At 53.4% G+C, this 24,168-nt stretch overlaps 1 pseudogene; it reads left to right on the forward strand.

Moving 5' to 3' along the window:
* The first annotated feature begins 10,858 nt into the window (after positions 1-10,858).
* Positions 10,859-23,453, forward strand: LOC136129546 (neuropilin and tolloid-like protein 2; annotated as a pseudogene).
* The last annotated feature ends 715 nt before the right edge of the window (positions 23,454-24,168 follow it).

A 24,168-nucleotide genomic window follows, 5' to 3' on the forward strand; every position in this document is an offset into this window, starting at 1 on the left:
GCTGCTTCTCAGGGTGATGTCCCAGCCAGAGCTCCTAGAAGATACTGGTGTCACTGGGCCCTTGCCAACCTCTGCTCATCCCCCAAGGCCACCAGGATACAGGGATGCCTAGTCTGCCACCCCACAACAAGCCCCAGCCCCCAGGCATGGATAACGGAGGGAGGGAGTACTCTCCTAATCTGAACAGACACAGAGTGCCAGGAAGGTCCTGACAGGAGACAGCAGGGCCTTCCCTAGAAGCTGTGTGAGAAATGAGACCCCAGAGTCAGAGGTTGAACACTCTATAGATGTCCCCAACCCCGTGCATCCTTCTGTACTTTCCCACCCTTCTTCCCTGTGTTACAGAGCAAGGCCTGGCTTCTCACAAGGGGAGATAAAGAGGGAGGCCCAGAGTTCACTCACTCAGTGAAGAGCTCTGTTTGGTTTTCTCCAAAATAACTTTCATCCAGTTGCAGCCTCAGTGCCCCTTACCCCCATTCCCCCAACCCCAGCCCCACCCCACCCAGTCCTGCCGGACTGCCCTGACTTTTTTTTTTTTTTTTTTTTTGTGGTACGCAGGCCTCTCACTGTTGTGGCCTCTCACTGTTGTGGCCTCTCCCGTTGCGGAGCACAGGCTCCAGAAGTGCAGGCTCCGGACGCGCAGGCTCAACGGCCATGGCTCACGGGCCCAGCCGCTCCGCAGCATGTGGGATCTTCCCGGACCGGGTCATGAACCTGTGTCCCCTGCATCGGCAGGCGGACTCTCAACCACTGCGCCACCAGGGAAGCCCTGCCCTGACTCTTCCCAGTGTGGGGCTGGGGATTCCAGAAGGAGAAGAAAGAGAAAGGAGATTGAAAATGTATTTGAAGGAACTTCCCTGGTGTTGCAACAGTTAAGAATCCACCTTCCAATGCAGGGGACATGGGTTCGATCCCTGGTCTGGGAAGATCCCACATGCCACGGAGCAACTAAGCCCATGAGCCACAACTACTGAGCCTGCACTCTAGAGCCTGCAAGACACAACTACTGAGTCCATGTGACACAACTACTGAAGCCATGCCCTGCATCCCCCATGCCCATCTCCCTACCCATGCCCATCTCCCTTACCTTACCCCAGGAGCCAGAGGACTAAATCACCTCCCGAGAGGGACCCTGACCCTCTGTTGGCCCACAGATACCTCTGCCAGCAAAAGAAAGCTATTCATCCACACCCTGGCTCTCAGGATCAACTCAGCTAATGAAACTGACACCCTCTTGTCTCCCCACAGGGAAAAACAGATGCACCACTGGATTGCATGCACATCCCGAGGATGAGGGTTTGCAGAGTTTTTATTGTGCAGCAAGCAAGCCCTTGCCAAGCCACTGCTGCTTTTGGCCACCTCAAAATGCACCACCAGGGGAAACGCTTGGTCAGGGGAGCACTATAAGAAACTAGAAAAGGGTATGAGGAAGAAGAGGTTTGTGTGTAATGCTGGTGCAAAAATAAAAAAGTTAGTCAGGGAGATCAGATCAAGATGGCAGAGCAGTAGGATGTAGAGCTCACCTTCTCCCACAAATGCATCAAAAATACATCTACATGTGGAATGTTCCTCACAGAATATCTACTGAATGCTGGCAGACCTTACACTTCCAAAAGAGCAAGAAAATCTCCACATAACTGGGAAGGACAAAAGAAAAAATGAGAGAAAGGAAACAGGACAGGACCTGCACCCCTGGGAGGGAGCTGTGAAAAAGGAAAGGTTTCCACACACTGGGAAGTACCCTCACTGGTGAGGAGATCAGCCTGGACAGAGTGGGAGCTTTGGGGGAGAACGCAGCAAGCAACGACAAAGCGGAGAGAGATCTGCATAGACGGTCAGGGCCATCACCTGGCACTCCCCAGCCTGAGGTGCTCATCTACTGAGGCGGGCGGGGGCGGGGGTGGGGGCTGGGTGCTGAGGCTTGTGCTTTGGAGGTCAGACCAGGGAGAGGACTGGGATTGGCTGTGTCAGGAAAGCCTGAGGGGGCCAGGGTGTGATTGCCACAACCGAGGGAGTCCAGGGACGAAGCCTGGGCCCGACAGAGAGGCAAGGCTGCGGGCTGCCCCTGTGAGGAGACGGGGCGGGCCGCCATAGGAGCTTCTTTCTCCCAGGCTCACTATGTGGTGGCAGGGCACCGCCTACACGAACTCCAGGGGTAGGTGGAGGGTCCTCCTTCCAGGGAGCACATGGCCTGCCATGGCCACCACCAATGAGGGTCCCGCCACTGGGAGCCAACCTCTGTCCCCACCCTCCTGGGAGCGTGCACGGGGGCTGTACATCTGCATACCCCCTATCAAGGGGATAACGACCAGCACACCCTGAGGAAAGAGATGGCAAGCATTCAAACCAAAAACAACCTTCATGCCAAAAAAATATTAAACCCACACAAGCTATCAGGGACGCTCCCACATATAAATAGCCCTCCAAGACTATAGCAGATAATTGTTTCTCCTGAACACACGGAGTAAGGGAAATATAAGCAAAATGAAGAAGCAGAGGAACCACCACCAGTTAAAAGACCAAGAGAATTCCCCTGAAGGAATAAACAATGAAACAGACCTCTTCAGTCTTATAGACACCGAGTTTAAAAAGGAGGTAATGAAAATACTGAAGGAATTAAGAAATGCTATCAACAGAAATGCAGATTACTGTTAAAAAAGGGACTAGAAAACTAGAAACTATAAGGAGGAGCCAAGAAAAATTAGAGAATTCATTTGCCAAGACAAAAGCTGAGCTAAAGGCAATGAATAGCAGAATAAATAATGCAGAAGAAAGAATAAGTAATCTGGAAGATAGAATAATGGAAATGAATGGGATGAATTGGGAGATTGGGATTGACGTATATATACCAACATGTATAAAATAGATAACTAAAAAAAAAAAAGTCTCAAGAGAAACAGTAGACACAAAGCCAAATTAAAAACATATATAAGGTAGTATAAAGTGTGCCAAGCTACACATAATAGGGATTCCAGAAGGAAAAGAAAGGGGATTGAAAATGTATTTGAAGGGACTTCCCTGGTGTTGCAACAGTTAAGAATCCACCTTCCAATGCAGGGGACATGGGTTCGATCCCTGGTCTGGGAAGATCCCACATGCCACGGAGCAACTAAGCCCATGAGCCACAACTACTGAGCCTGCACTCTAGAGCCTGCAAGATACAACTACTGAGCCCAGGTGACACAACTACTGAAGCCTGCGCACCACAACTACTGAGTCCATGTGCCACAACTACTGAAGTCCACGTACTCTAAGCCCTGCCTGCCACAACTACTGAGCCTGCACACTGCAACTACTGAAGCCCATGCAGCTAGAGCCCATGCTCTGCAACAAGAGAAGCCACTGCAATGAGAAGCCCATGCACCACAACAAAGAGTAGCCCCTGCTCACTGCAACTAGAGAAAGCCCGTGCACAGCAACGAAGACCCAACGCAGCAAAAAATATAAAAAATAAATAATTTTTTTTTAAAAAGGCAACAGAGATCCTAAATGATACAATAGAACAGTTAGACTTGATATTTTCAGGACATTACATTAAAAAAAATGCACATTCTTTTCAAGTGCACATGGAACATTCTCTAGGACTGACCACATACTAGGGAACAAAACTAACCTCAACAAATTTAAGAGTATAGAAAGTATTTCAAGCATCTTCTTTGATCACAAGGGCATTAGAAATCAATCATAGGAAAAGAAATGAGGAAAAATGATTACATGAAGACTAAACAACATGTTACTAAAAAAGACAATGGGACAGGCTTCCCTGGTGGCGCAGTGGTTGAGAGTCTGCCTGCCGATGCAGGGGACACGGGTTCATGCCCCGGTCCAGGAAGATCCCACATGCCGTGGAGCGGCTGGGCCCGTGAGCCATGGCCGCTGAGCCTGCGCGTCCGGAGCCTGTGCTCCGCAGCGGGAGAGGCTACAACAGTGAGAGGCCCGCGTATTGCAAAAAAAAAAAAAACCTTGAGACAAACGACAATGAAAACACAACCATACTAAATCTATGGGATGCAGCAAAAGCAGTTCTTAGAGGGAAGTTCATAGAGATACAGGCCTTCCTCAAAAAACAAGAAAAATCTCAAATAAACAGCCTAATCTACCACCTACAAGAATTAGTAAAAGATGAACAAACAAAACCTCAAGTCAGCAGAAGGAAAGAAATATTAAAGATAGGGAGAAAATAAATAAAACATTTAAAAAATATAGGAAGAAATCAATAAAACCAAGAGCTGGTTCTTTGAAAGGGTAAACAAAAGAGACAAACCTCTGGCCAGGCTTACCAAGAAGAAAAAAGAGAGAACCCAAATAAACAAAATAAGAAATGAAAAAGGAGAAATATCAACTGATACCGCAGAAATACAAAAAACCATAAGAGAATACTATGAATAATTATATGCTAACAAATTTGGCAACCTAGAAGAAATGGACAATTTTCTAGAAACATACAGACCACCAAAACTGAATTGAAAAGAAATAGATAATTTGAACAGACTGATCATTAGAAATGAAATAGAATCTGTAACTAAAAACAAAAAAACTTCCTACAAACAAAAGTCCAGGACCAGATGGCTTCACAGGCGAATTCCACCAAACATACAAAGAAGAACTTATACTGATTCTTCTCAAACTCTTCCAAAAGAGGAGGGAACACTCCCAAAAGACATTCTATGAAGCCACCATCACCCTGATACCAAAACCAGACAAAGACACCACCAAAAAAAGAAAATTACAGGCAATTTCTGATGAATATAGATGCAAAAATTCTCAACAAAATATTAGCAAACTGAATCCAAGAACACATAAAGAAGATCATACACCGTGACCCAGTTAGATCACCTGGTAGCCATTTTGGTTTGCATCAGAGGAAGCTTCAGGTTGGATTCACTGACATTCAACCCCATGTGACCTGACCACCCACCAGGCACTGGGCTGGATGGACACAGATGAACAAGGGTATTTGATCCTCACTACAGGTACTACCAGAATCACCAATCCACAAACAAGGAAACTAAGATCCAGAGACGTCAAGAAACTTGGAAAAGACACACAGCGAAGAAGTGGCAGAACCAGAATAGAAACTGAGGTGTCCACCTCTGGCTGACCCAAAGATCACTGTCCTTAGCACCATAACAGTGGTTCTCAAACTGTGTGCCAAGGAGCCCTGAGGTTCTGCAAGGTGAGTGCCTAAGCAGGAGGGCTTCTAAGCCACCCACCCCTGATTCAACAAGGATCCTGCACCCTTATCTGTTTCACATATTCTGTTCGTGCTCAAATGCAGCAATTTTCAAGTAACACTGATCTCTGGAACCTCGACACCTAGCACGGGACTGGCATGGGCTTGGCACATGGTAGGTGCCTAGAAAGTGGTGAATGATTGTGAGAATGAATGAATGGGGTAAGTAAAGGAAGGAAGTTGATCTCTGTAAGCCCTGTGAGACAGATGCAGCAGTACTCTGCCAATTTACAGATGGGGACCCTGAGGACTAAGAAGATTGGACATGGTCGGGCTCAGGGGAGACACTGGTAACTGATGAGGACCAGAATCCTGGCTTTTTCCCTGCATGGGAAAGGACAGGGAGAGGGCTACACTCTCAGCATGGGGTGTGGTCAGTATGGGACTTATCTGCAAGGTTGTTTAAAAGTGCACCCCACTCCCTTCCCACAGGCCAAGGCAGAGAAACGGCACGGGGGCTCGTGGACAGGGATGTGGACCCGGGGCCGGGAGGGCGTCCTCCTTTCTGTGCATTTGCCCTCTGAGACTTATGGAGGTCCTCCTGCAGGCGCTTGCCCCGCCATCCCTTGGGCCCACCGACCTACCGGCTCCACCGCACACGTTGTGGGGTCCGGCTGCCCGTTTCTAGGGAGGGACGCTGGGACCGTTGCTAAGGGGCGGGACCATCCGGCAAGGCTGGCGGGAGCTTCCGCCAGTGAACCTCCGCTGGTCTGCACTAGCCTCCCTACACATTCCTGACTTGGCTCCTCCCCCCCCCACTCACTCACGCGGCTTCCCCAACCCAGGGCTGGGCCACCTCCGAGCGGCGGGTTGGGGGCCAGCGGGAAAGTGTCAGCCGTCTAGGCTTTCAAATCCAGGCTCCATTATCCATCTCCCCTCCCAGACTTTTCTAGAGAAAGAGACAAAGCAGCCAAATGCTGTTTTCAAAGTGCGACAACTCTGATTGAATCCTGTTTTTAAAAAAACAAAGCTATGTAAACAACGTGGGAAGAAAACTTGGGGAAATTTACCGGAAAGGGTCGTTTCTGTTCCCCCGGAGGCTCAGCTTAAACACACACACATACATACATAGCCGGGCTGCAACTCCACCTCAGCCCTCTGCCGGGTGGGCAGTGGATGAACCTCCCCCGCCCCCGCCAGGTGCCCATCTGCTCCAAGACCTGGCATGAGTTCAGGCTTAGATCCTCCTTCCTGCCCTGGATATTACTGTCAATTTTCTCAGATGTGATAATGTTACTGTGGTTATACAGAAGACTGTCCTTGTTTTAGCTGATGTGCACTAAGGAATTTAAGGACCAATGTCAGGATGTCTGCTGCTGGGACTTCCTTTCACATGGTTCAGCAAAATTTATACATAGATAACTATATAGAGAGAGGAGATAAAGCAAAAGTGGTCCAATGCTGATAATTAGGGGATCTGAAGGTATACAGATGCCCACTCTACCCACCAGTCTTTCCATTTTTCTATAAGGAAAAGAGGTGGGTTACAAACCAAAGAAAATGTAAAAATCACTCCACCTTAACCTGAGAATCCCTGCTCAGAGCCTTCTCAAAATTGGCCTCATTTCATAGATGGGGAAAATGAGGCTTGGTAACACAGGTTAGTGTTGGGGGAGGTGGTAGGACCTGATGCTCATTATGCAAATGCCCGATTTTATTTGACATTTTAGTAATGCTGACTTGGTGCCAGCCCTGTGCTGGGGACTAAGTGTCCAGATTTGAACTGGACGTTGTCCCTACCATAAAATGTCTACTAAGTGGGAGAGAGCCAGAGAGACCAGGCCACAAAGAACCCAGAGGCAGGGTATAAGCTGTGACTAGAGATAATGATTCAGCCTTTGCACTGACTTCTTCTGCTTCCTCTGTCCAGAACATCTCTCTCCACCAACTCCCACTCCTGGCCAACTCCTATTCATCCTTCAAGACCCAATGCTGATAAAACCTTTCCTGAGCCTGAACCATAGTTTACTTTGCTTTTCTTGTTGGCATTCACACAATAGGTACTTGGTGACCATAGCAGAAGGAAGGAAAGAGCATGAGGGGGATTGAAGGCAAGAATGGCCACAGCTCTTCGAGGGGACAGAGATCCCCAAAGCCCTGTTTTGGGCAGCTTGGCTCCTCTATAGGTCTGGAGATAGGCTGTGTACCCCAATCAGCCTGTGGAGAGGCACCTGCTTCCCCTCTTTTGCCTGCCACTTCCCACACTGGGTACAGCTGTCCAAACAGCTGCAGTACCCATCCAGTTGCCAAGGCAACATCAGCCCATGGGGGGACGTCAGGGATGACGGGGCAGAGCACTAATCCTGGAAAGTTGCCAAGCAACACAGTGGGTTGGTGACATCACAGGCACCATGGCTTCTGGACAGATGGACTGGCCACTGTGGAAAGGGTCCACTCTCAGGAGATCTAGCTTACAGAGTCACTCATCCTCTACTATGCAATGGTTACTGCTGTATTCCTCAACTGGAGGTGGGCTTGAGTGGCAGGGACCAGTGGGTGCTACTTTCCCCAGCAGCCCTGCCAGCTCCACCTTGCCCCTCTACAGGTGTGGACAGTGGATGTGACTGCCTCCTTCCTCAGCAGGGGACTGTGGGTCAGTCCCCGCTCTCCTGAGTCTCAAGTGCCTACTTTCAAATGCCATCTTCTGCAATGGCAGGGCATGGGTTCAGGCTTTGATCTTCCTGCCCTGCCCTATAAGTCACCATGCCTACCTGTTCCCTGGGAGAGGAACAAGGGGGCTGAGCCATGACCCCACCCTGGGCTCCTACCCCTCCTGTGGTGGGAGGGCAGTCTTTTGCCCTATATGAGCTGGGAGGCCAGTCTTGCTCTTGTTGAAATGGGGAGAAACTGGCTTCCTGAAAGAGTTGGCGGCGGGGTGGGGGGTGGGGTGGGGGACGACTTGGGCAGACAGACTGCTTAGGGCACCCTGGCCCAGACCCATGCCTTTGGACCAGGGGTCTGAGGGGCATGGCAGGCCTGGGCTCCCCTCTCCCCTGTGCCTTCCTGCTGGCAGCACTGAGGCCCGGAGGAATGCTTTACTAGCTGCAGAGATGAAAGCCTTGTGTGAACAGGCAGCAGAATGGGCCCTTCACGTGGCTGACAAGCCAGAACGGAGGGCGACAGGCATTCAGACAGGGTAGCTGGAGCTACCTGCTCTCCACCTGCCCCCAGTTGGCCTCTTGAACCCCAGGATCTCTCTCTGGTTTGCTAGGCCAGGAGCTCTGAGCTGCTGCCTAGAGAAACCAAGTCACAGGCATGGAGGGTATCAGAGAGAGAGCCAGGCAAGGTCTGAGGCACGCCTTCTCCCCAGGCCTCCCCTGATCCTCCCCTTCTCTGCCATTGGCCAGCTGGCCTCAGCAGCTCTGACAGCATTTTCTCTGATGAATAAAAATGGAGACAAATTAATTCTCCTTTCATCCACACAGTCAGCTTGACAGACAATACCTTGAAAGCCCAGAGCTCAGGGAGGAAGAGTGGAAAGGAGTTCCTGGGGGGTTGGAGGATTGAGGACCAGTCACCCATGAATGCTCAGCCCCCAGTCCAATCCCACTCCCACCTACATCCATGTGGAGCTTCGCAGACAGAATCTCCTCCCTCTTTTGGTTTATCTACCACTTTCCATCTCATCTCAAGCTACACCTCCTCAGGAAGCCCTCCCTGATTGCCTCAATCCACAGAATATGCTCACATTCTCCTCAGGGGACCATAGTCAGTACCACTCAGCAGGCAATCATGCAATGGTCACTGCTGCATCCCCCCAACTGAAAGATGAGCTTGTGTGGTAGGGACCAGGGGTGCTGCTTTTCCCAACAGTCCTGCCAGCTCCATCACTCCTGCAAGAACCCATAGGAAATGCTAAGGAGACAGAGCAATCACACCAGGCCATCACCCTGAAGATGGTGGCCACCAACATCTGCCCAGCTGCACATGATCACACTTTACACCCTCTTCCCCAGCCTACCTCCTCCCTCTGACCTGCAATTCCAGACCACGCCAGTGAACAAGGTCCAGGATGCTAAGGTCTGCTCACCGGGAGTGGCAGCCAGGAGTTGTTCCTACCAGTCCCTAAATGCCTGGGCCAAAGCTCCAGATGACAAGCCCCAAGACAGTGATATCTTGCACAAGACATTTCTGTGCGGCCTGAGGAGCTGCAGAAAGCTGCTTATTGTAATTAGGCTCTGAGCGCCTCTGATTTCCCCTTGGCCCCAAGCAGCTCATTGAGCATCGGTGGAATGATCTCTTTGTAGGGTGGGTGGCCTCATCATCTCAGCCTTGTGACCCACTAGGTACCCCCATCCCACCCCTCCTGGGAGCCTGAGTTTGCTGAGTCTGGGGACCAGACTGCCATTCTGACTTTTTCCCCACCTCTAAAAAGGTCTATGAACAGGGCAGGAGGCCTGGGTTCTGCAGCTGGCTCACTGGGCAAGTCTCTTTTCTTGCCAGGCCTTAGTTTTTCCATCTGCATATTGGAGAACACAAATCTTGCCCAGCCCTGAACCTGGGCCTCCTGTACAGAATGGTCTGAGGTACACCAGGACTGTTACCCTACCCCAAATACCTCCATTCTTGGCAAGAGCTTTGCCTTTGCCAGACCTCTGGGAGGAAGTGTGTAAGAAATTCCAACAGTCATAGCAACACTATTCACAATAGGCAAAACATGGAAACAACCTAAATGTCCATCAATAGATGAATGGATAGATAAGATGTGGTACATATACACAATGGAATACTACTCAGCCATAAAAAAAATGAAATAATGCCATTTGCAGCAACATAGATGGAACTAGAGATTATCATACTAAGTGAAGTAAGTCAGAAAGAGAAAGACAAATACCATATGATATCGCTTATATGTGAACTCTGAAATAGGGCACAGGGACTTCCCTGGTGGTCCACTGGTTGAGAATCCGTTTTGCAATTCAGGGGATGCCAGTTCGATCCCTAGTCGGGAAACTAAGATGCCACATGCTGCGGGGCAACTAAGCCCACGTGCCACAACTAGAGAGCCTATGCACCGCAACAAAGAGCCCACGCGCTGCAACTAAGACCTGACATAGCCTATAAATAAGTAAATAAATAAATTAGTGTTATAATAAAATAAAATAAGGCACAAATGAACCTATCTACAAAACAGAAACAGACTCACAGACATAGAGAACAGACTTGTGGTTGCTAAGGGGGAGATGGGGAGGGAAGGACTAGGGAGTTTGGGATAAGCAGATGTAAACTATTATACATAGGATGGATAAACAACAAGGTCCTACTGTATGGCACAGGAAACTATATTCAATATTCTGTGATAGCAAATAGAGAAGCCCGCATGTCGCAATGAAGATCCCGCATGCTGCAACTAAGACCCAATGCAGCCAAATAAATAAATATTTTTAAAAATATACATTCTGTGATAAAACAATGGAAAAGAATATTTAAAGAAAGAATGTCTATATGTATATAACTGAGTCACTTTGCTGTACAGCAGAGATTAGCACAATACTATGAATCAACTATACTTCAGTTTTAAAAAATTTAAAAAAAAAGAAAAAGAAACTCTGACTGGTCAGCAAAAATAAGTTTGTTCAAGTTTGTATCAGAGAGGTGGGGCCACACCTCTCCATCTTAGTGGCGATGGCCTGGGGGTGTTCAAAAACCCAGGGCGGCAGCTGGAGCTGGCAGTCTCCTCGGCAACCTGCTCCCACACTCCAGGTCGGCAAACTGAGGTGGCAAGAGGGGAGAGGGCCTCACCCAAGGTCACAGCAGAGTAGGATGGGAACCTGGGGCTGGGCTGCAGGGTGTAGGGAGACACTAGAAGGGGGAGACGACACAAAGACCAGTGACCACAGGCATCTCCTTCCCTCTCCAGGATGGGGAGGGGCATCCTGCGGAGCTTCCCACTCCTCCTGTCCCCTTGTCCCTCCTCCATTCCACCATCCGGTTGCCGGGGAGGTGGTATCAGAGAGCCAGATACAGATCGTTCCTAGGATCTCAGTGTCCCCACCTGAACTGGCTGTTGGATCACCAGAGACCCCCAGGCCATCCTTTCCTCATGGAGGGTCCCTGCCCCAGTGTCCTCTTTCCCTGATACTCCTAACAAGCCACTCAAGAACCTGGCACTGGGCCCAAAAGACCCAAGATGGACAAAATATTGGAATCAAGCACATTCCTGCAACCCAGTGTGGCATCTGGGTTCGAACCAGCAACAGAGGTCATTTTCCTTCACCAAATTATCCTGACTCATATCCACCAAACAAGGAATGCATCTACATTTTGGAAGCTGCTCCACGTCAAAGAATAGAGTTGACCTTTGATAAACATTATTATATAGAACCATCATTTGAATGTCGGTTTGATCACTTGGGAGTTCAAGATGGGCCATTTGGTTTCTCTCCACTTATAGATTGTTACTGTGGTGTGAAAAGCCCTCCATTAATTAGATCAACAGGGAGATTCATGTGGATTAAGTTTAGTTCTGATGAAGAACTTGAAGGACTGGGATTTTGAGCAAAATATTCATTTATTCCAGATCCAGACTTTACTTACTGAGGTATTTTAAATCCCATCCCAGATCGCCAGTTTGAGCTGTCAGGATCTGACAGAATAGTGTGTTCTACTCAGGTAGAACAAGAGGAAAAAACAAAACCCAGCCAAGCAGTTGACTGCATATGGACGATTAAAGCTACTCCAAAAGCTAAGTTGACGTGGAAAGCTGATCAAGGGACTTCCCTGGTGGCACAGTGGTTAAGAATCCGCCTGCAAATGCAGGGGACACGGGTTCGAGCCCTGGTCTGGGAAGATCCCACATGCCGTAGAGCAACTAAACCCGTGTGCCACAACTACTGAAGCCCACACGCCTAGAGCCCGTGCTCCGCAACAAGAGAAGCCACCACAATGAGAAGCCCACACACCACAAGGAAGAGTAGCCGCCATTTGCCACAACTAGAGAAAGCCCATGCACAGCAACAAAGACCCAATGCAGCCCAAAATAAGTAAATAAATAAATATATTTTAAAAAAGAACCTGGCACTGATAGGTCCCCTGCCCAGTTCCCCTGTACCCATGATGGGCCTCTGGGAAATGTCATCTCCACCTCTACACAGTGACTCTTAAATGTGTAGGAGGCTTTCAGGTCTCCACGTGGTCTAACAGAGGTGGCCCTGAGAGTGTGACCCAAGACAACCCCCTTCCCTCTTCTCTCTCCAACTGTCCACCCTGACCCAGCTCTGGGGACATCCTGGCCTCAGATCTCCTTCCAAGCAGAAGGGAACTTACTCTTGGAGACCCTGAGGGCAGGAATGGTTGCTCCCATTTTATAGGTAAGCAGACTGAGGTCCTGGAGTGGAGGTCTTGTCATGGACATACATGCTACTGGTAAGGCAGAGCTGGCTTGTCAGCTGGACCCCCTGCCCTTGACCAGGGACGTCCGTCCCTGCTACCCCTCCCGGTTGCACAGGCCCTCTTGAGTGGCCCTCAGAGCAGGCAGCTGGGCCTGGGGATGGGCAGGGAGTGCCTTGGGGAGGATGCCTGGGCTGGGGAGCAGGTGTGGTGGGGGGCAGCAGGTGCAGGATAATGGGGCCACCAGGGGAGGCCCAGGGAGCAGGTGCCACCGTGGGGGGTGATGTTGTCATTGTTCACCCGGCTCTTGTGGGCCCTGAGCAGGAGGGGCATCTCTGTGAGCCCCTGGGCCACCTTGGCTCATGCTCAGAGGTTGTCCAGATGCCTGGGCTCAGGCACACAGCCAAGCCCCTCCCCTGGGTCCCAGCAACCCACCAGGTTGCCATGACAACCAGCACTTTCATCCTTGTCCCTTTGTTTGGTCATGGTCCAGCTTTTGTGACCAAGCCATAATTCGGGGGTGGAGAGAAAGGGGCCTTGCCTCCAGACACATTCAGTTGGGGTAGAGTTGTGAACCCGAGGCAGAGGGGACTGGAGGGCACGTTAAAGGAAACTGGAAAAGCTGGGTTTGCTGGCCATCAACCCCTGCAGCTTCCTCCCTTGGCTACTGACCACACTCTCATGGCTGAGTCTGTGGGCCTGAGAGTGACCAGGGCCCCAGGCTCTCCTGTCCCCTCCCTGTGCCTCATTTTCCCATCTATAAATGGACCACCCCTCTCCACTGATGCACCATGGCTGAACAATTTGATGACCTCCCTGTATAACTGAGGAAACCAAGGTACAGAGCCAAGCTGGGCCTTGGCCTGGATCACGCCACAGAGAGCAAGAGGAAGAGGCAGGCCTACTGGGGATCCAGGACCTCCAGCCTTTAGGCCCCCACGCCAAACAACAAATCAAGCGCCACAGTTGTCCCTTCTCCTGACACCCCCATGGGGAGGAGCCTAGCCACCAGGATTGGACAGGGCTGGGAGCAGGCTGTGGCCACCCTGGCCCCACCAGCTGTGTGACCATGAGCAAGCCCTTTCTCCTCCTGGAGCCCCAGTCTGTAAAATCAAGGGGTGTTGAGAGTAATGGAGAGCCCTCCCACCCACAGCTGGGGTGAGAATGAAGCAAGGTGCACTCTGCACAAAGCAGGCTCCATGCCCACCCCACAAACATCACACATCCTCCACTCCCAGCACCACCTCGGCCTGCCCAGAGGACTTGGCATCCCCATGTGTCCACCCTGCCACCCTGCTCCAGGCCTTTGCACCTGTGGTCCCTCCCCTGTGGCGCACTCCCCGCCTCACACAGGAATCTGAAAGTCCCAGGTCACCAAGACTTGGAGAGCATGACCACTGCTTAAATCTACAGGAATCCCCTAGAGACAAGTTCTGATGTTCAACAGGGAACCCCCGAGGAGAAGCAGAGCGTGCTCCTGGGATGTGGACCTGGCTCCAGGCATCGGATGGCACAGAAGGGGAGCAGGATGGCTTTAGAGACTAGGCCGTAGCAACTTTTGTCCTTTCTTCCTGGGCTGGCTCCTCTGATCTTTGAGAGGAGCCAGGAGTTCCTACAAGCCCCTGCCCCAGGCTTACCACCCCAGTCTCGTGGGAGGAGTCTGGGCACCCCAACAATGATCAGCACAACCTTGAGGGTTTGGTGTGAGCTTCTGTAGGGTCTTCCACCTTCCATGGGATTCAGGGCTCTCTCTGCAGGCCCCTTAGGCTCAGGACAGACACCCACCACCAGGGCAGCCCCACAGACATGACAGGGTCTAGGGATGTGCCCCAGAGACACCTCCAGGCAGACACCTCAGTCAGGGTGGGTCTGCACCCCCCCTCCTCAGCCACCACTGATCCCCCTGAATGAGACTTGACGAGCAGAGGGCCACAGGGGAGGGTCTTGGGCTCTCCTGCAATGCAGTGAACACTGAGCAGAGAACTGATTCCAAACAGCAGGGCCCCGACCCCACGTCTCAACACAGCACGGCCATCTCAAGAAAATGTCACTTCCTCTTCCCGTGAACATCTTCCTCTGGGATTAGCTCTGCATCTGTGCTGGATGTGCTGGGGCGATAGCAGAGTCTGCTACCTGAGGCCATCAGGTGGGTGTTGGGGCCTGGGCTGAGGCTGCACCACTGGTGGCCCATGCCAGCAGGAGGACAATGTCCACCTCTGTAGTTATTTATTATCACTATGGGTTAGGAAGCTGTTACTGAGGAACTAGAATGTGTCATGAGGTTTATACATCATGTCACTTAATCCTCACACCAGCCCTGGAAGATGGTGGCTATTATTGTTTCCCCTTTTACAGGTGAGGACACTGAAGCTCAGAAATGTTAAGCTTGGGAAAGGGGATCAGCAGACCCACCTGAGGGGTGGGAGAGGGTAGGAGGGCATAGCTGAGGCCACTGTTAGGTGGCAGAACACAGAACACAGTGCAAGGCAGATCTGGGCTCAGGGTAAAACATTCTGTGCAATGGCCTGAGCCAAGGGACTGGGCTATCCAGGTGGCAGGGAGCACCTGTCATGAGAGGCATGCAAGGAGAAGCTGGATGGGATACCCGTTATTCAGGCATCAGGATGGAAACAGAGTCCCTGTCCAAAGCATGTGAGACCCTAAGGTATCCATCCCAGCCTCACCCCAGTCCTGGAGGGTGCAGAGAAGGCAGCACCTCCCAGGTAGGGGTTGAAGGATGGAGGGGGACACGCTGCCCAGACTATCCCCCTGTTTTCTCATCTCCAGGAGTGGCTTCCACTTTCCAAAGTTTGTTTTAGTGAGAAGTTTCAGAGGACCAGGGACAAGGCACAGGTGGAAACACAAGACTGGGAGTGAGTACCCCAAATTTTGCATCCCATGCACTTGACTTGTCTCATCCTAGTGCCAGCCCTGTGGGGACATTTCAGAGCTCAGTCCCACTCCCACGTCCCCTCCCTAGGGAACTGACAGCTCTTCCTTCCCTACCCCTCATACCAAGCCCCATCAGTTCTACTCCTAAACATCCCTCAAATCCCCTCTTCTCCAGATCCACAGCCATGGCCCTGGGCACCACCTCCCTGGCCTCCCAGCCAGCAGTTACCAGTTCCTCCTACCCAGAAGCCCTTCTTAGACCCCTCCATGGCCCCTCCCTCTCCCTGCTTGGCACCTTGTGCTGCCCTCTGGCCAGAGAGAGGCCCTTTTAGTTCCTGGTAAAAATCAGGTGCCTGCCCACTTCTCACCTGGATCATATTCACTGCAGCTCAGGCATCTTTCCTCCCAGGTCTGGGTTAAGCACCCCTGTGCTCCTACAGCCATGACAAAACTGTGTAGCCATGACCATTAATATGTCTGCCTTGGGAATTCCCTGGCAGTCCAGTGGTTAGGACTCTGCGCTTTCACTGCCAAAGGCCCAGGATCAATCCCACAAGCCATGCAGTGCAACCAAAAGAAAAAAGAAAAAACACATATATGTGTGTGTGTGTGTGTGTGTGTGTGTGTGTGTGTGTGTGTCTGCCTCCTCAGAGAGACCAAAGGCACCATGGGGCAGGGTCCAGCCTGTCTCACCCAGCCTTGCATCCCCAGCCCTGCTGCCTGACACAAAGGAGATGCTCAGTGACCGAGAGACAAATGGATGAATGAATGAGAGTGTGGCCAAGGCTGGGAGGGCTGTCCTATACAGGCAGGTCCCCGGGGTCAGCTGGGTGTAGAAGCCAGAGCAGGAAGTGGGCTCGGGGAGATGTCCAGGGCAGGAGACTGACTGAGCCAGCAGGTCCTCTGCCGAGGCCCCAGATTTGTGTGCCCCCCCCTACCCTGAACTGCAAAGAGGGGGCATCTCTAACAGCTACACATCTGCCAGAAAGGGACAGGAATTGGTGCCTTATGCCGAAGGGAGAGGGTGATTTAGGTGGATTCCTAGAGGTCTCACCCACTGCCTCTGAGCCACATCTTCGCTTTCAGCAAAGCCATTTTACAGTCTTCCTGGGGATCACCACGGGTGTGAGGAAATCCAAAGGTCCAGCCGCGGTGCACCCACGCTGCTCAGCTGGAGGGGGGATGCCTGTTGGTGGCTTTGTACAGCTCCCAACCCCAACCCCAACCCCTGGGCAGAGAACAAGCAAGTTTGAGAGGGCAGAAGGTTTCCCTGGGCTTGGCTGACCTTGAAACTCCAGCTACTGCTCTCTGTGGGTGGTCCCGGGCCAGCCTTCTGCTGCTTCATACTCCTCTCAGCTCAGTGGCAGCCTCCTGGACCTCCTGGCGGGCTTCCAGGCCTCAGAGGAAGCCACGGCCTCTGCCACCACCGCTACCACTGCCACCACTGTGGCTGTGAAAATGCAATTACAGCAAATAGCGACTGCCTCACTTGAGCCTCACCACCCACACCTGGAACTAATTAACTTAATTAGGCCTTAATGAGCTACACTGCTCAGAAGGCCTATTTTTACTTAATTATCCCCTAATGTGCTTGGCATGGAAGAGCCCGGGACCAGGAGGATGGCTTTGGTGGTGGCAGCCACCTCTTCTCCCTGCAGAAGGGACACCCAGGAGTTATGCCTGCAGGCCAGGAGTGAACCTCAAAACTGAAAGTTGGCGAGTGGGGGTGAGCCAGGGGACACAAGCCAGACCCGCAGGAAGAGCGCCCCTCTCCCAGCCCCATCATTCTGGCCACCCTGCCTCAGCTGGGGCTGAAGCCACACCCGGGCCCCCCTAGCCCTAGCACATCGCCCTGTTAGGATCTTCTGCATCGCCCATGCACCACACTATTCTCATTTTCCTGACTCCCACTAGAGTATAGGTTCCACGAGGGTAAGGATTTCATCTTGGTCGCTATTGAATCTCCAGCCTAGAACATGTGCCTGGCACATAGTAAGGACTTTTTGTTGAATGGATGTTGAGGGAATGCCTTGACCCTCCCACAAACAGCCAGAGTCCCCAGCCCCTTCCTCGAGCTCCCCAGAACCCACCCAAACACCTCACACCTGAAGATGACATCCCCACATCCTACTGTGGCCTCCCAGCCTCTGCTCACACTGGTCCTACCATCTGAAGTACATCCTCTGTGAACTGAAATTCTTGCCTGTCCCAGGCCCTGCAGGTGCCGTGTCTCCTGACCGGTGAGGGAAAGGGTTGGGACCTCTGCTTGTTTGAACTTGGCTCTTCCTGGCACTTATCTCTGCCTACCCTTTGGAGGACACTCCTTGGGGCTGGGTCTGTCTGAACCCTGAGACCATGAGCTCCTGGAGGTAGTGACCCTCATCTTTGCCTGCCCATTGCTCCCCATTTAACCCCAGTAACCAGGCCCAAGGTGGCTGGCCCATAGTCAGCAATTAGCAAACAAGTTGGCCTCACCTTGATCATATGCCTCCAGACCCAGAGAGGGGCTTGGATGGAAGCTAAGTCCAGCCAGTTGCGGGTATTGCCTATAAGAGGGGGCACCACTGAGTGGGAAGGTTTGGGATGGCCCCCAGAGCCCATGCCTCCCAGACAGGATTCCCCAGTTCAGAAGGGCAGGGGGCCCAGCCTGGGGCAGTTGGAATTGCCAGTCAGAGCTGTCTCCCCAGGGGCCTGACCCGCATGCAGGGCACAGGTGGGACAGAAAGAGGAGGGACAACTATGACGACATAATTTGGAGAGAGGGAAGAAATATGTCACATTCCTTAGGTACCTCCCTGGGGACTCTGGACAGTGTCAGGATGTCTGAAATCATAGACTCTCCCTTCACACAGGGATACTGAGGCCTGAGAGAGAGAATCCGCCCAGGTGACCCAGCCAGACAGAAAGTAGAGTTGCTGGGACCTGATTTTGGCTCTAACAGCACCTCTTGGAGGCCCTGGAGCCTCGGCTTGCCCATCTTTACAATGGTGGCACTGAGTCCCATCTTCCCTCACTTCCTTCCCCCCCACCCCCCACCCCGACCCCTGCCCAGGAAAGCTGTGAGACTCACTGAGGGGAAGGCTGTGGATGGTCTCAGGCAGGTCAGGGCCCCACCTCCTGGCCTTGTGGAAGGAGGCAGGGGGTGGGGAGTGCAGGGGAGGCTGAGGGAGCAGGACTCTGGGGGTCCCCCAGTGATTCCCTGCCCCCTCCTAGGGGAAAGAGCCATGGGGCAGGAGACCTTCCTGAAGCTGAGGGGGAGCTGCCTGGGCTCGAGGAGTGTCTGGCCATGTTGGGCTGCCTCTTGGGTCAGCAGCACTGCCACCATCAGATCTAACACCTTCCTTGCCCCAAGCCTCAGTTTACCACAAGTCCAATGAGGATAGCAGTAATCAATCCAGTCCTTCCAGTCTGTGGCCTCGAAGAGCCACTCTGAGGGGCCAATAGGCTAGTGGCTGGTGTGAGCATCAAAACCCTGAAGAGAGAAGAGACAGCCGGCTAATGGTAGTATTTCAGGCAGAGAACCTGGGGGCAGAGGGGCCTAGACTGCCCGGGCCCCCGATCTCAGCCAGACCAGCCTAGCCAGGGCCCTGGCTGTGGGGATGGCAGTACCCATCTGTGATGGGAGAGGCTTGGTCAGGGATGCCATCAGCCCTGGAAACTGCCTTTCTGCTCCTGCTGACTCTTCTGTCCTCGCCTGTCTGTCAGCTTCTGACAGTCACCGCGTCTCACGCACACAGCGGCCACTGCCTCCAAAGCAGAGGCAGCTGCTGTGGCCTCCATGCTGGAACCAAAACTGAATGAGCATTTTCACAATGTTGCCTCCCGCTGACGGCTCATAATTGCATGTTGAAGCCATGTGATGGAGCCCAACTTGCACTAATTATGTCATTACCCTAATTAAGTAAATACTGTATGTGCTAATTGGCTGAAATCTCTTCGGGGGGATGGGCAGGGTGAGAGGAAGCCCGTGTCCCCTAGGCTTTCACATGGATGGGCTGGGGCTAATAAATTCGGGGGGGAGGGGGGGCATTCTTCCCTCAGTTTTGCAGGTCCTGCCGTCACCCAGGTGGGATTCAGGGAGGACCCTCGGCCGCTGCCCTGGACAGGCTTGCCCATGCTCCAGGGGAGAAAGCAGAAGGTGCTAGACAGGTGGTCAGAGATCCAGGCTGGAGGCCTGCCTTTGCCCTGACAGGCCAGTGGTCTTAAATAACCTTCTACCTCTCTCCAGTGGGTCCTCTTGCCCACCCCCCACCTCAGCCAGCCCAGAGCTTGTGGAATCTCAGATATACGGGGCACAGTGGCATCAGAGGGACTCAATGTCCAGGAAGGACTAACCAAGCCACTGTCATCCACCTATATAGGACAATAGTTACATGCCCAGCCTGGGACAGCAGGAGGGAGAAAGGCTGATGACCGAGCAAAGCCCTAGGCCCAGGGGACAGCACCAGTGTGAGCCAGCAAAGGAATAAACAGAGCTGGCATGTAAGGTGGAAGACAGCCTGAGGAAGTCAGGAAGGCTTCCTGGAGGAGGAGGACCTCAACTGTGAGAGAGGACATAAGGGCCTCAGGGATCAGATAATCTTTCAAGGTGTGATTTTTTTTTTTAATGCCAAACTTTTTAACCATAACCTTCAGGTTGGGGTTAGGAGAGAGAAGAGAGCAGCCATCTGGAGGACGGCCCCAGATGGGAGTCCAACCCATTTGGGGGTACTGAGGGACCAGAAGGAATGCCAGCCCTGTGTCAGGGACAGTTGTGTCCAGAATGACCAGAGCCCTCATCCTTCCCTAAGTCTATCACCATGGACCAGCTGTCAAGCGAGGGCCCCCATCCCTGCCCTGTCTCTCATGAGGCTGTGGGGAGGGTCCCAAAGGCAAGAGTTTGAGGCCTCAGCACTGTAGCTGGGGCCTCCAAGAGCTGAGTCTTCTCAAACCCAACAGAGCCAAGCAGTGCCCAGTCTGGCGAGTGTGCCCAGGTGCCTCAGTGTGGGCATCCCTGTTCTCCCAGATCCACCCCACCCGCCTGCTGCCACCTCCATAGACATATGCTGCAGCTCCACACCCGGCAAACACCACATGCTCACTTTGGTGGGCAATGGCTCCCTGCCTCCCAGGCTGGAGGAAAGAAAAAACAAGAGGAACGTGAGGCCTAGCCCTGGACAGGCCCAACTCCCAAGGCAGCCTCGGCCAAGTCTCTCCAGCTCCCAGGCCTCATGCTCCCAATAGACGATACGCACTCATTCATTGCCTGTCCCAGGCCTCCATTCATTCCACACAACATGGTCTGGGCTCCCCTACACTGGCTCCAGGAGACAGAAACAGATAAGAAACCATCCTTTTATCCATGACATCTGCAACTTACTCTCAAATGGCTCAGGAAAAAAATACATATAACTATGCACACATACAGAGCAAATACATATATAGAAAGGGAGAGCAAGTGAGGAAAAATATTAACAGTAGCCGATGTGGCTAGATGGTATATGGGTGTCTTACACTATTCTTATTGACAATTCTTCTGTAAATTTGCATTTATTTAGAAGTAAATGGAATGAAGGAAGGGAGGGAGGGAGGAAGGAAGGGAGGGAGGGGGGAGGAAGGGAAGAAGGGAGGGAGGGAGGAAGGGAGAAAGGAAGGAAGGGAGGAAGGAAGGAAGGAAGGGAGGAAGGGAGGGAGGAAAGGAGGAAGGGAGGAAGGAAGGAAGGAAGGGAGGAAGGAAGGGAGGAAGGGAGGAAGGAAGGAAGGGAGGAAGGAAGGGAGGAAGGGAGGAAGGAAGGGAGGGAGGAAGGGAGGAAGGAAGGGAGGAAGGGAGGAAAGGAGGAAGGGAGGAAGGAAGGGAGGAAGGAAGAGAGGAAGGGAGGAAGGAAGGGAGGGAGGAAGGGAGGAAGGAAGGGAGGGAGGGAGGGAAGAAGGGAGGGAGGGAGGGAGGTCCTTTCCTTTTATGGGATTCCAGGCTACGAGAGGAGGTAGCTGGAACAGTGGCAGCCCGGTTGATGTGGCCCTCCTTGGTGGGGCTGGGACAGCTTCCCTGAGGAGGTGGAGGGAGTTGGGCTAGGCAGAGTCTAAGGGCATCTAGCTCTTACCCTTCCACGCAGGGTGGGATGGAGGCTGACTCCTCCTCTCCCTGTCACAGCTTTAGGCAAGCCCACAGCTCCCTCCCCTCTTCCTGCTCTCCAAAGCATGTTGGTGTGCTGGACTTTCTATAAGGAGTCTCCAGTGGGAATGAGAAGGGGAACTTCCCTTGGTCATAAGCTTAGGACGGCCTCCTGTGCCTCTGAGCATGGGAGGAGACTGGACCAGCCCGAGGTGCTGCGCCTGGGACTAGAGAGGGATAGGATGGTTCTGATCAAGGCCACCCTACCTCCCCTGCCCCTCACAACACTAACACAGACTTGTGCCGCAGCGGCCCAAGCCCAAGCGGAATTCCCTCGTGCCCTTGCCTGTCACAGCAGCACTTAGCAGCAGGAGGGAGCAGCAGGAAGTGGTTCATTATTCCATCCTTCATTAGGTCTGCATTAGGCAGCCCAAGAATCGTGGGATGTGCAGGAGGCCTCTGCTTTAGATGGGCCTGTTAAGGGGCTGCAGCTCTGGACCCGCCCCCTGCAGCCTCCTTCCCAACTCACCCCCTCCCTATCCCCTGCTTCCCCACTCCCTTCATTCTTCCCCATTGTGCCTACCATCCTCCCCACCTCCCTTGGGGCCCCAAATGCTCTTCCCTAAAAGGGGACTTCCCCTACCCAGTTCTCAGTCCAGGCTTTGGACCCCATCCACCATCCCCTCCCCCAAAGACACAGTGACAGTGGCATCCCGATGTGTGGTCAGTCTCAGCAGAATGAAGGGGACCCCTGCCCGCTTTCACAGCCCATCCCCTCTCCCCTTGACCTCAGGCTGACACTTCAGAGCCTGGACCGCCCCAGAGTGGACCTGCCCTCCATTCAGGAGACTCTGTCCAGGACGCTCCAGACTGCGGCACCCAGAGGTCAGCAGGGGCCCATTCCTCCATTCGGACACCTTTGTTCTTCTCCCGCCTTTGTCCCTGGCCCATCCTCCTAGCCAGCCCACAGCCCAGAGCCTCTCCCTCCCATTCCCCTTCGTGGCCTTTTGCCCACTCAAGTAGCAGAGCCTGGCATGGGATGGGGTGGAGCCTCTCTGCCCACCCTGCCCAGCCCCCAGCCCGCCCGCCCCCTGCAGCCCTCCTCTCCACTACTCCCTCTCCTGCCCACGCCCCCTCACTTGCCCCACGTCCCGCCCCTCTAACAACCTCCCCTCTCTAGGTCTGGCCCCCTCACCTCCTCCGCCCCCTCCCCATTTCCTCTTCCCTCTTTCCTTGGTCCTTCGGTCCCTGGAAGTCAGGCCTCCTCCCCTCCCCTCTTCTCTCTCATCCTCTCCCTTCTTTCTTCCCCCTCCAGTCTCCACTCCTTCGCCTGCTCACTCACCCTCTCCCTCTCCTGCTGCCCCCCTCTCTCTCCCCCACCTCTTTGTTTCAGCTGAGAACCGGCTCCTCGGGACAGTTCCCACACCGCAGTGCCTCTGGCGAGGAGACAGCGCCGCTGAGGTGAGCTGAGCGATCGGGCACCGGCAGGCGCGGGCAGCCGGAGCTCTGGGGGCAGGTGGGTGGGGGGACGGGGCAGTCCAGCCCGCCGCTTCTCTGCCCGGACCAGTGGGAGCAGCAGTCGGAGTGCCAGCTTCAGATTCCCCGGTGGTTAGCAGGAGCCAAGGACAGAGGGGCAGCCAGTTGGCCACGGGGGGCAAAGCTTGTCAGGAGCTGGCAAGCTCTGTCCCAGCCCTGGTGCCTGGCTTCTGTGGGTGGCCCTGGGTGGAGGGAGACCCTCAGGGGGTACCCGACTGGGTGGGCGGGGGGCTGGGCTGCCCAGAACAGCCATCCCTGACGGTCTGAATGTATGCCCTGTCCTAGAGTCCAGAGCTCAGGACCCTGCCTCTGGCTGGGCTGCGGCTGCGAGGTTGCCGGGTGGCAGCAGCGGAGCTGTCCGTGGGGCTGTGACCCCTACAAGTGTCCATTCCTGGGGGGCTGTGGTTGCTGGTCAGGTATGTGCTGGACCACTCCCATTTCCCAGGTTGGGGGTGTGAGCGAAGGAGAGCTCTGCCCCATGCTACAGGCTGGCTGCTTTCACCCCAAGCTACTGACCACCAGACCCAGACAGCCACATGGAGGAGGGGTACTTCTCCCTGCCCTATGGGTCTCTGACCAGCTCCCCCAAGATGGGGTCCCCAGGACAGCTTTACCCAGAGTTGCAATCAGTAGGGATTCAGGTCCAAGCTCACATGTTCCTGCGGTCAGCTTCCTGGGGTGAACTGAACAGGACAGGGAGGAATGCCTTGATGGGGGTGGTGGGCAGCTGGGAGAGAACAGGTGGAAACGGAGCCCTGGCTCTTGAGTAAAGGCTTAAGTGTGAGTACTGGACATGACCCAGGGCTACACAGTGATCCAGAGACCCTGACGCTGGGTAGGTGAGTGGGAGTGGATGGAAGGGGCAGGAGCCAGTGCCATGGGCCCCACCCCCTTCTCAGCTGGAGCTGGGGATAGAGAGACAGCACTGGATGAGGACAGAGGGTGCCTCTCACACTTCCCCAAAGAGGCGAGCAGGCAGGCTCTGCAGGCTGCCAGAGGAGGGGCAGGAAAGGCCAGGAGTATGAGGGAAAGGGTGGGGGGATTCCCACTGGGGTGCATCTTGGAGGCCAGACCCTGGCTATCTGGC

This window comes from Phocoena phocoena, chromosome 10 (assembly GCF_963924675.1).
Source record: "Phocoena phocoena chromosome 10, mPhoPho1.1, whole genome shotgun sequence".
Lineage (NCBI taxonomy): Eukaryota > Metazoa > Chordata > Mammalia > Artiodactyla > Phocoenidae > Phocoena > Phocoena phocoena.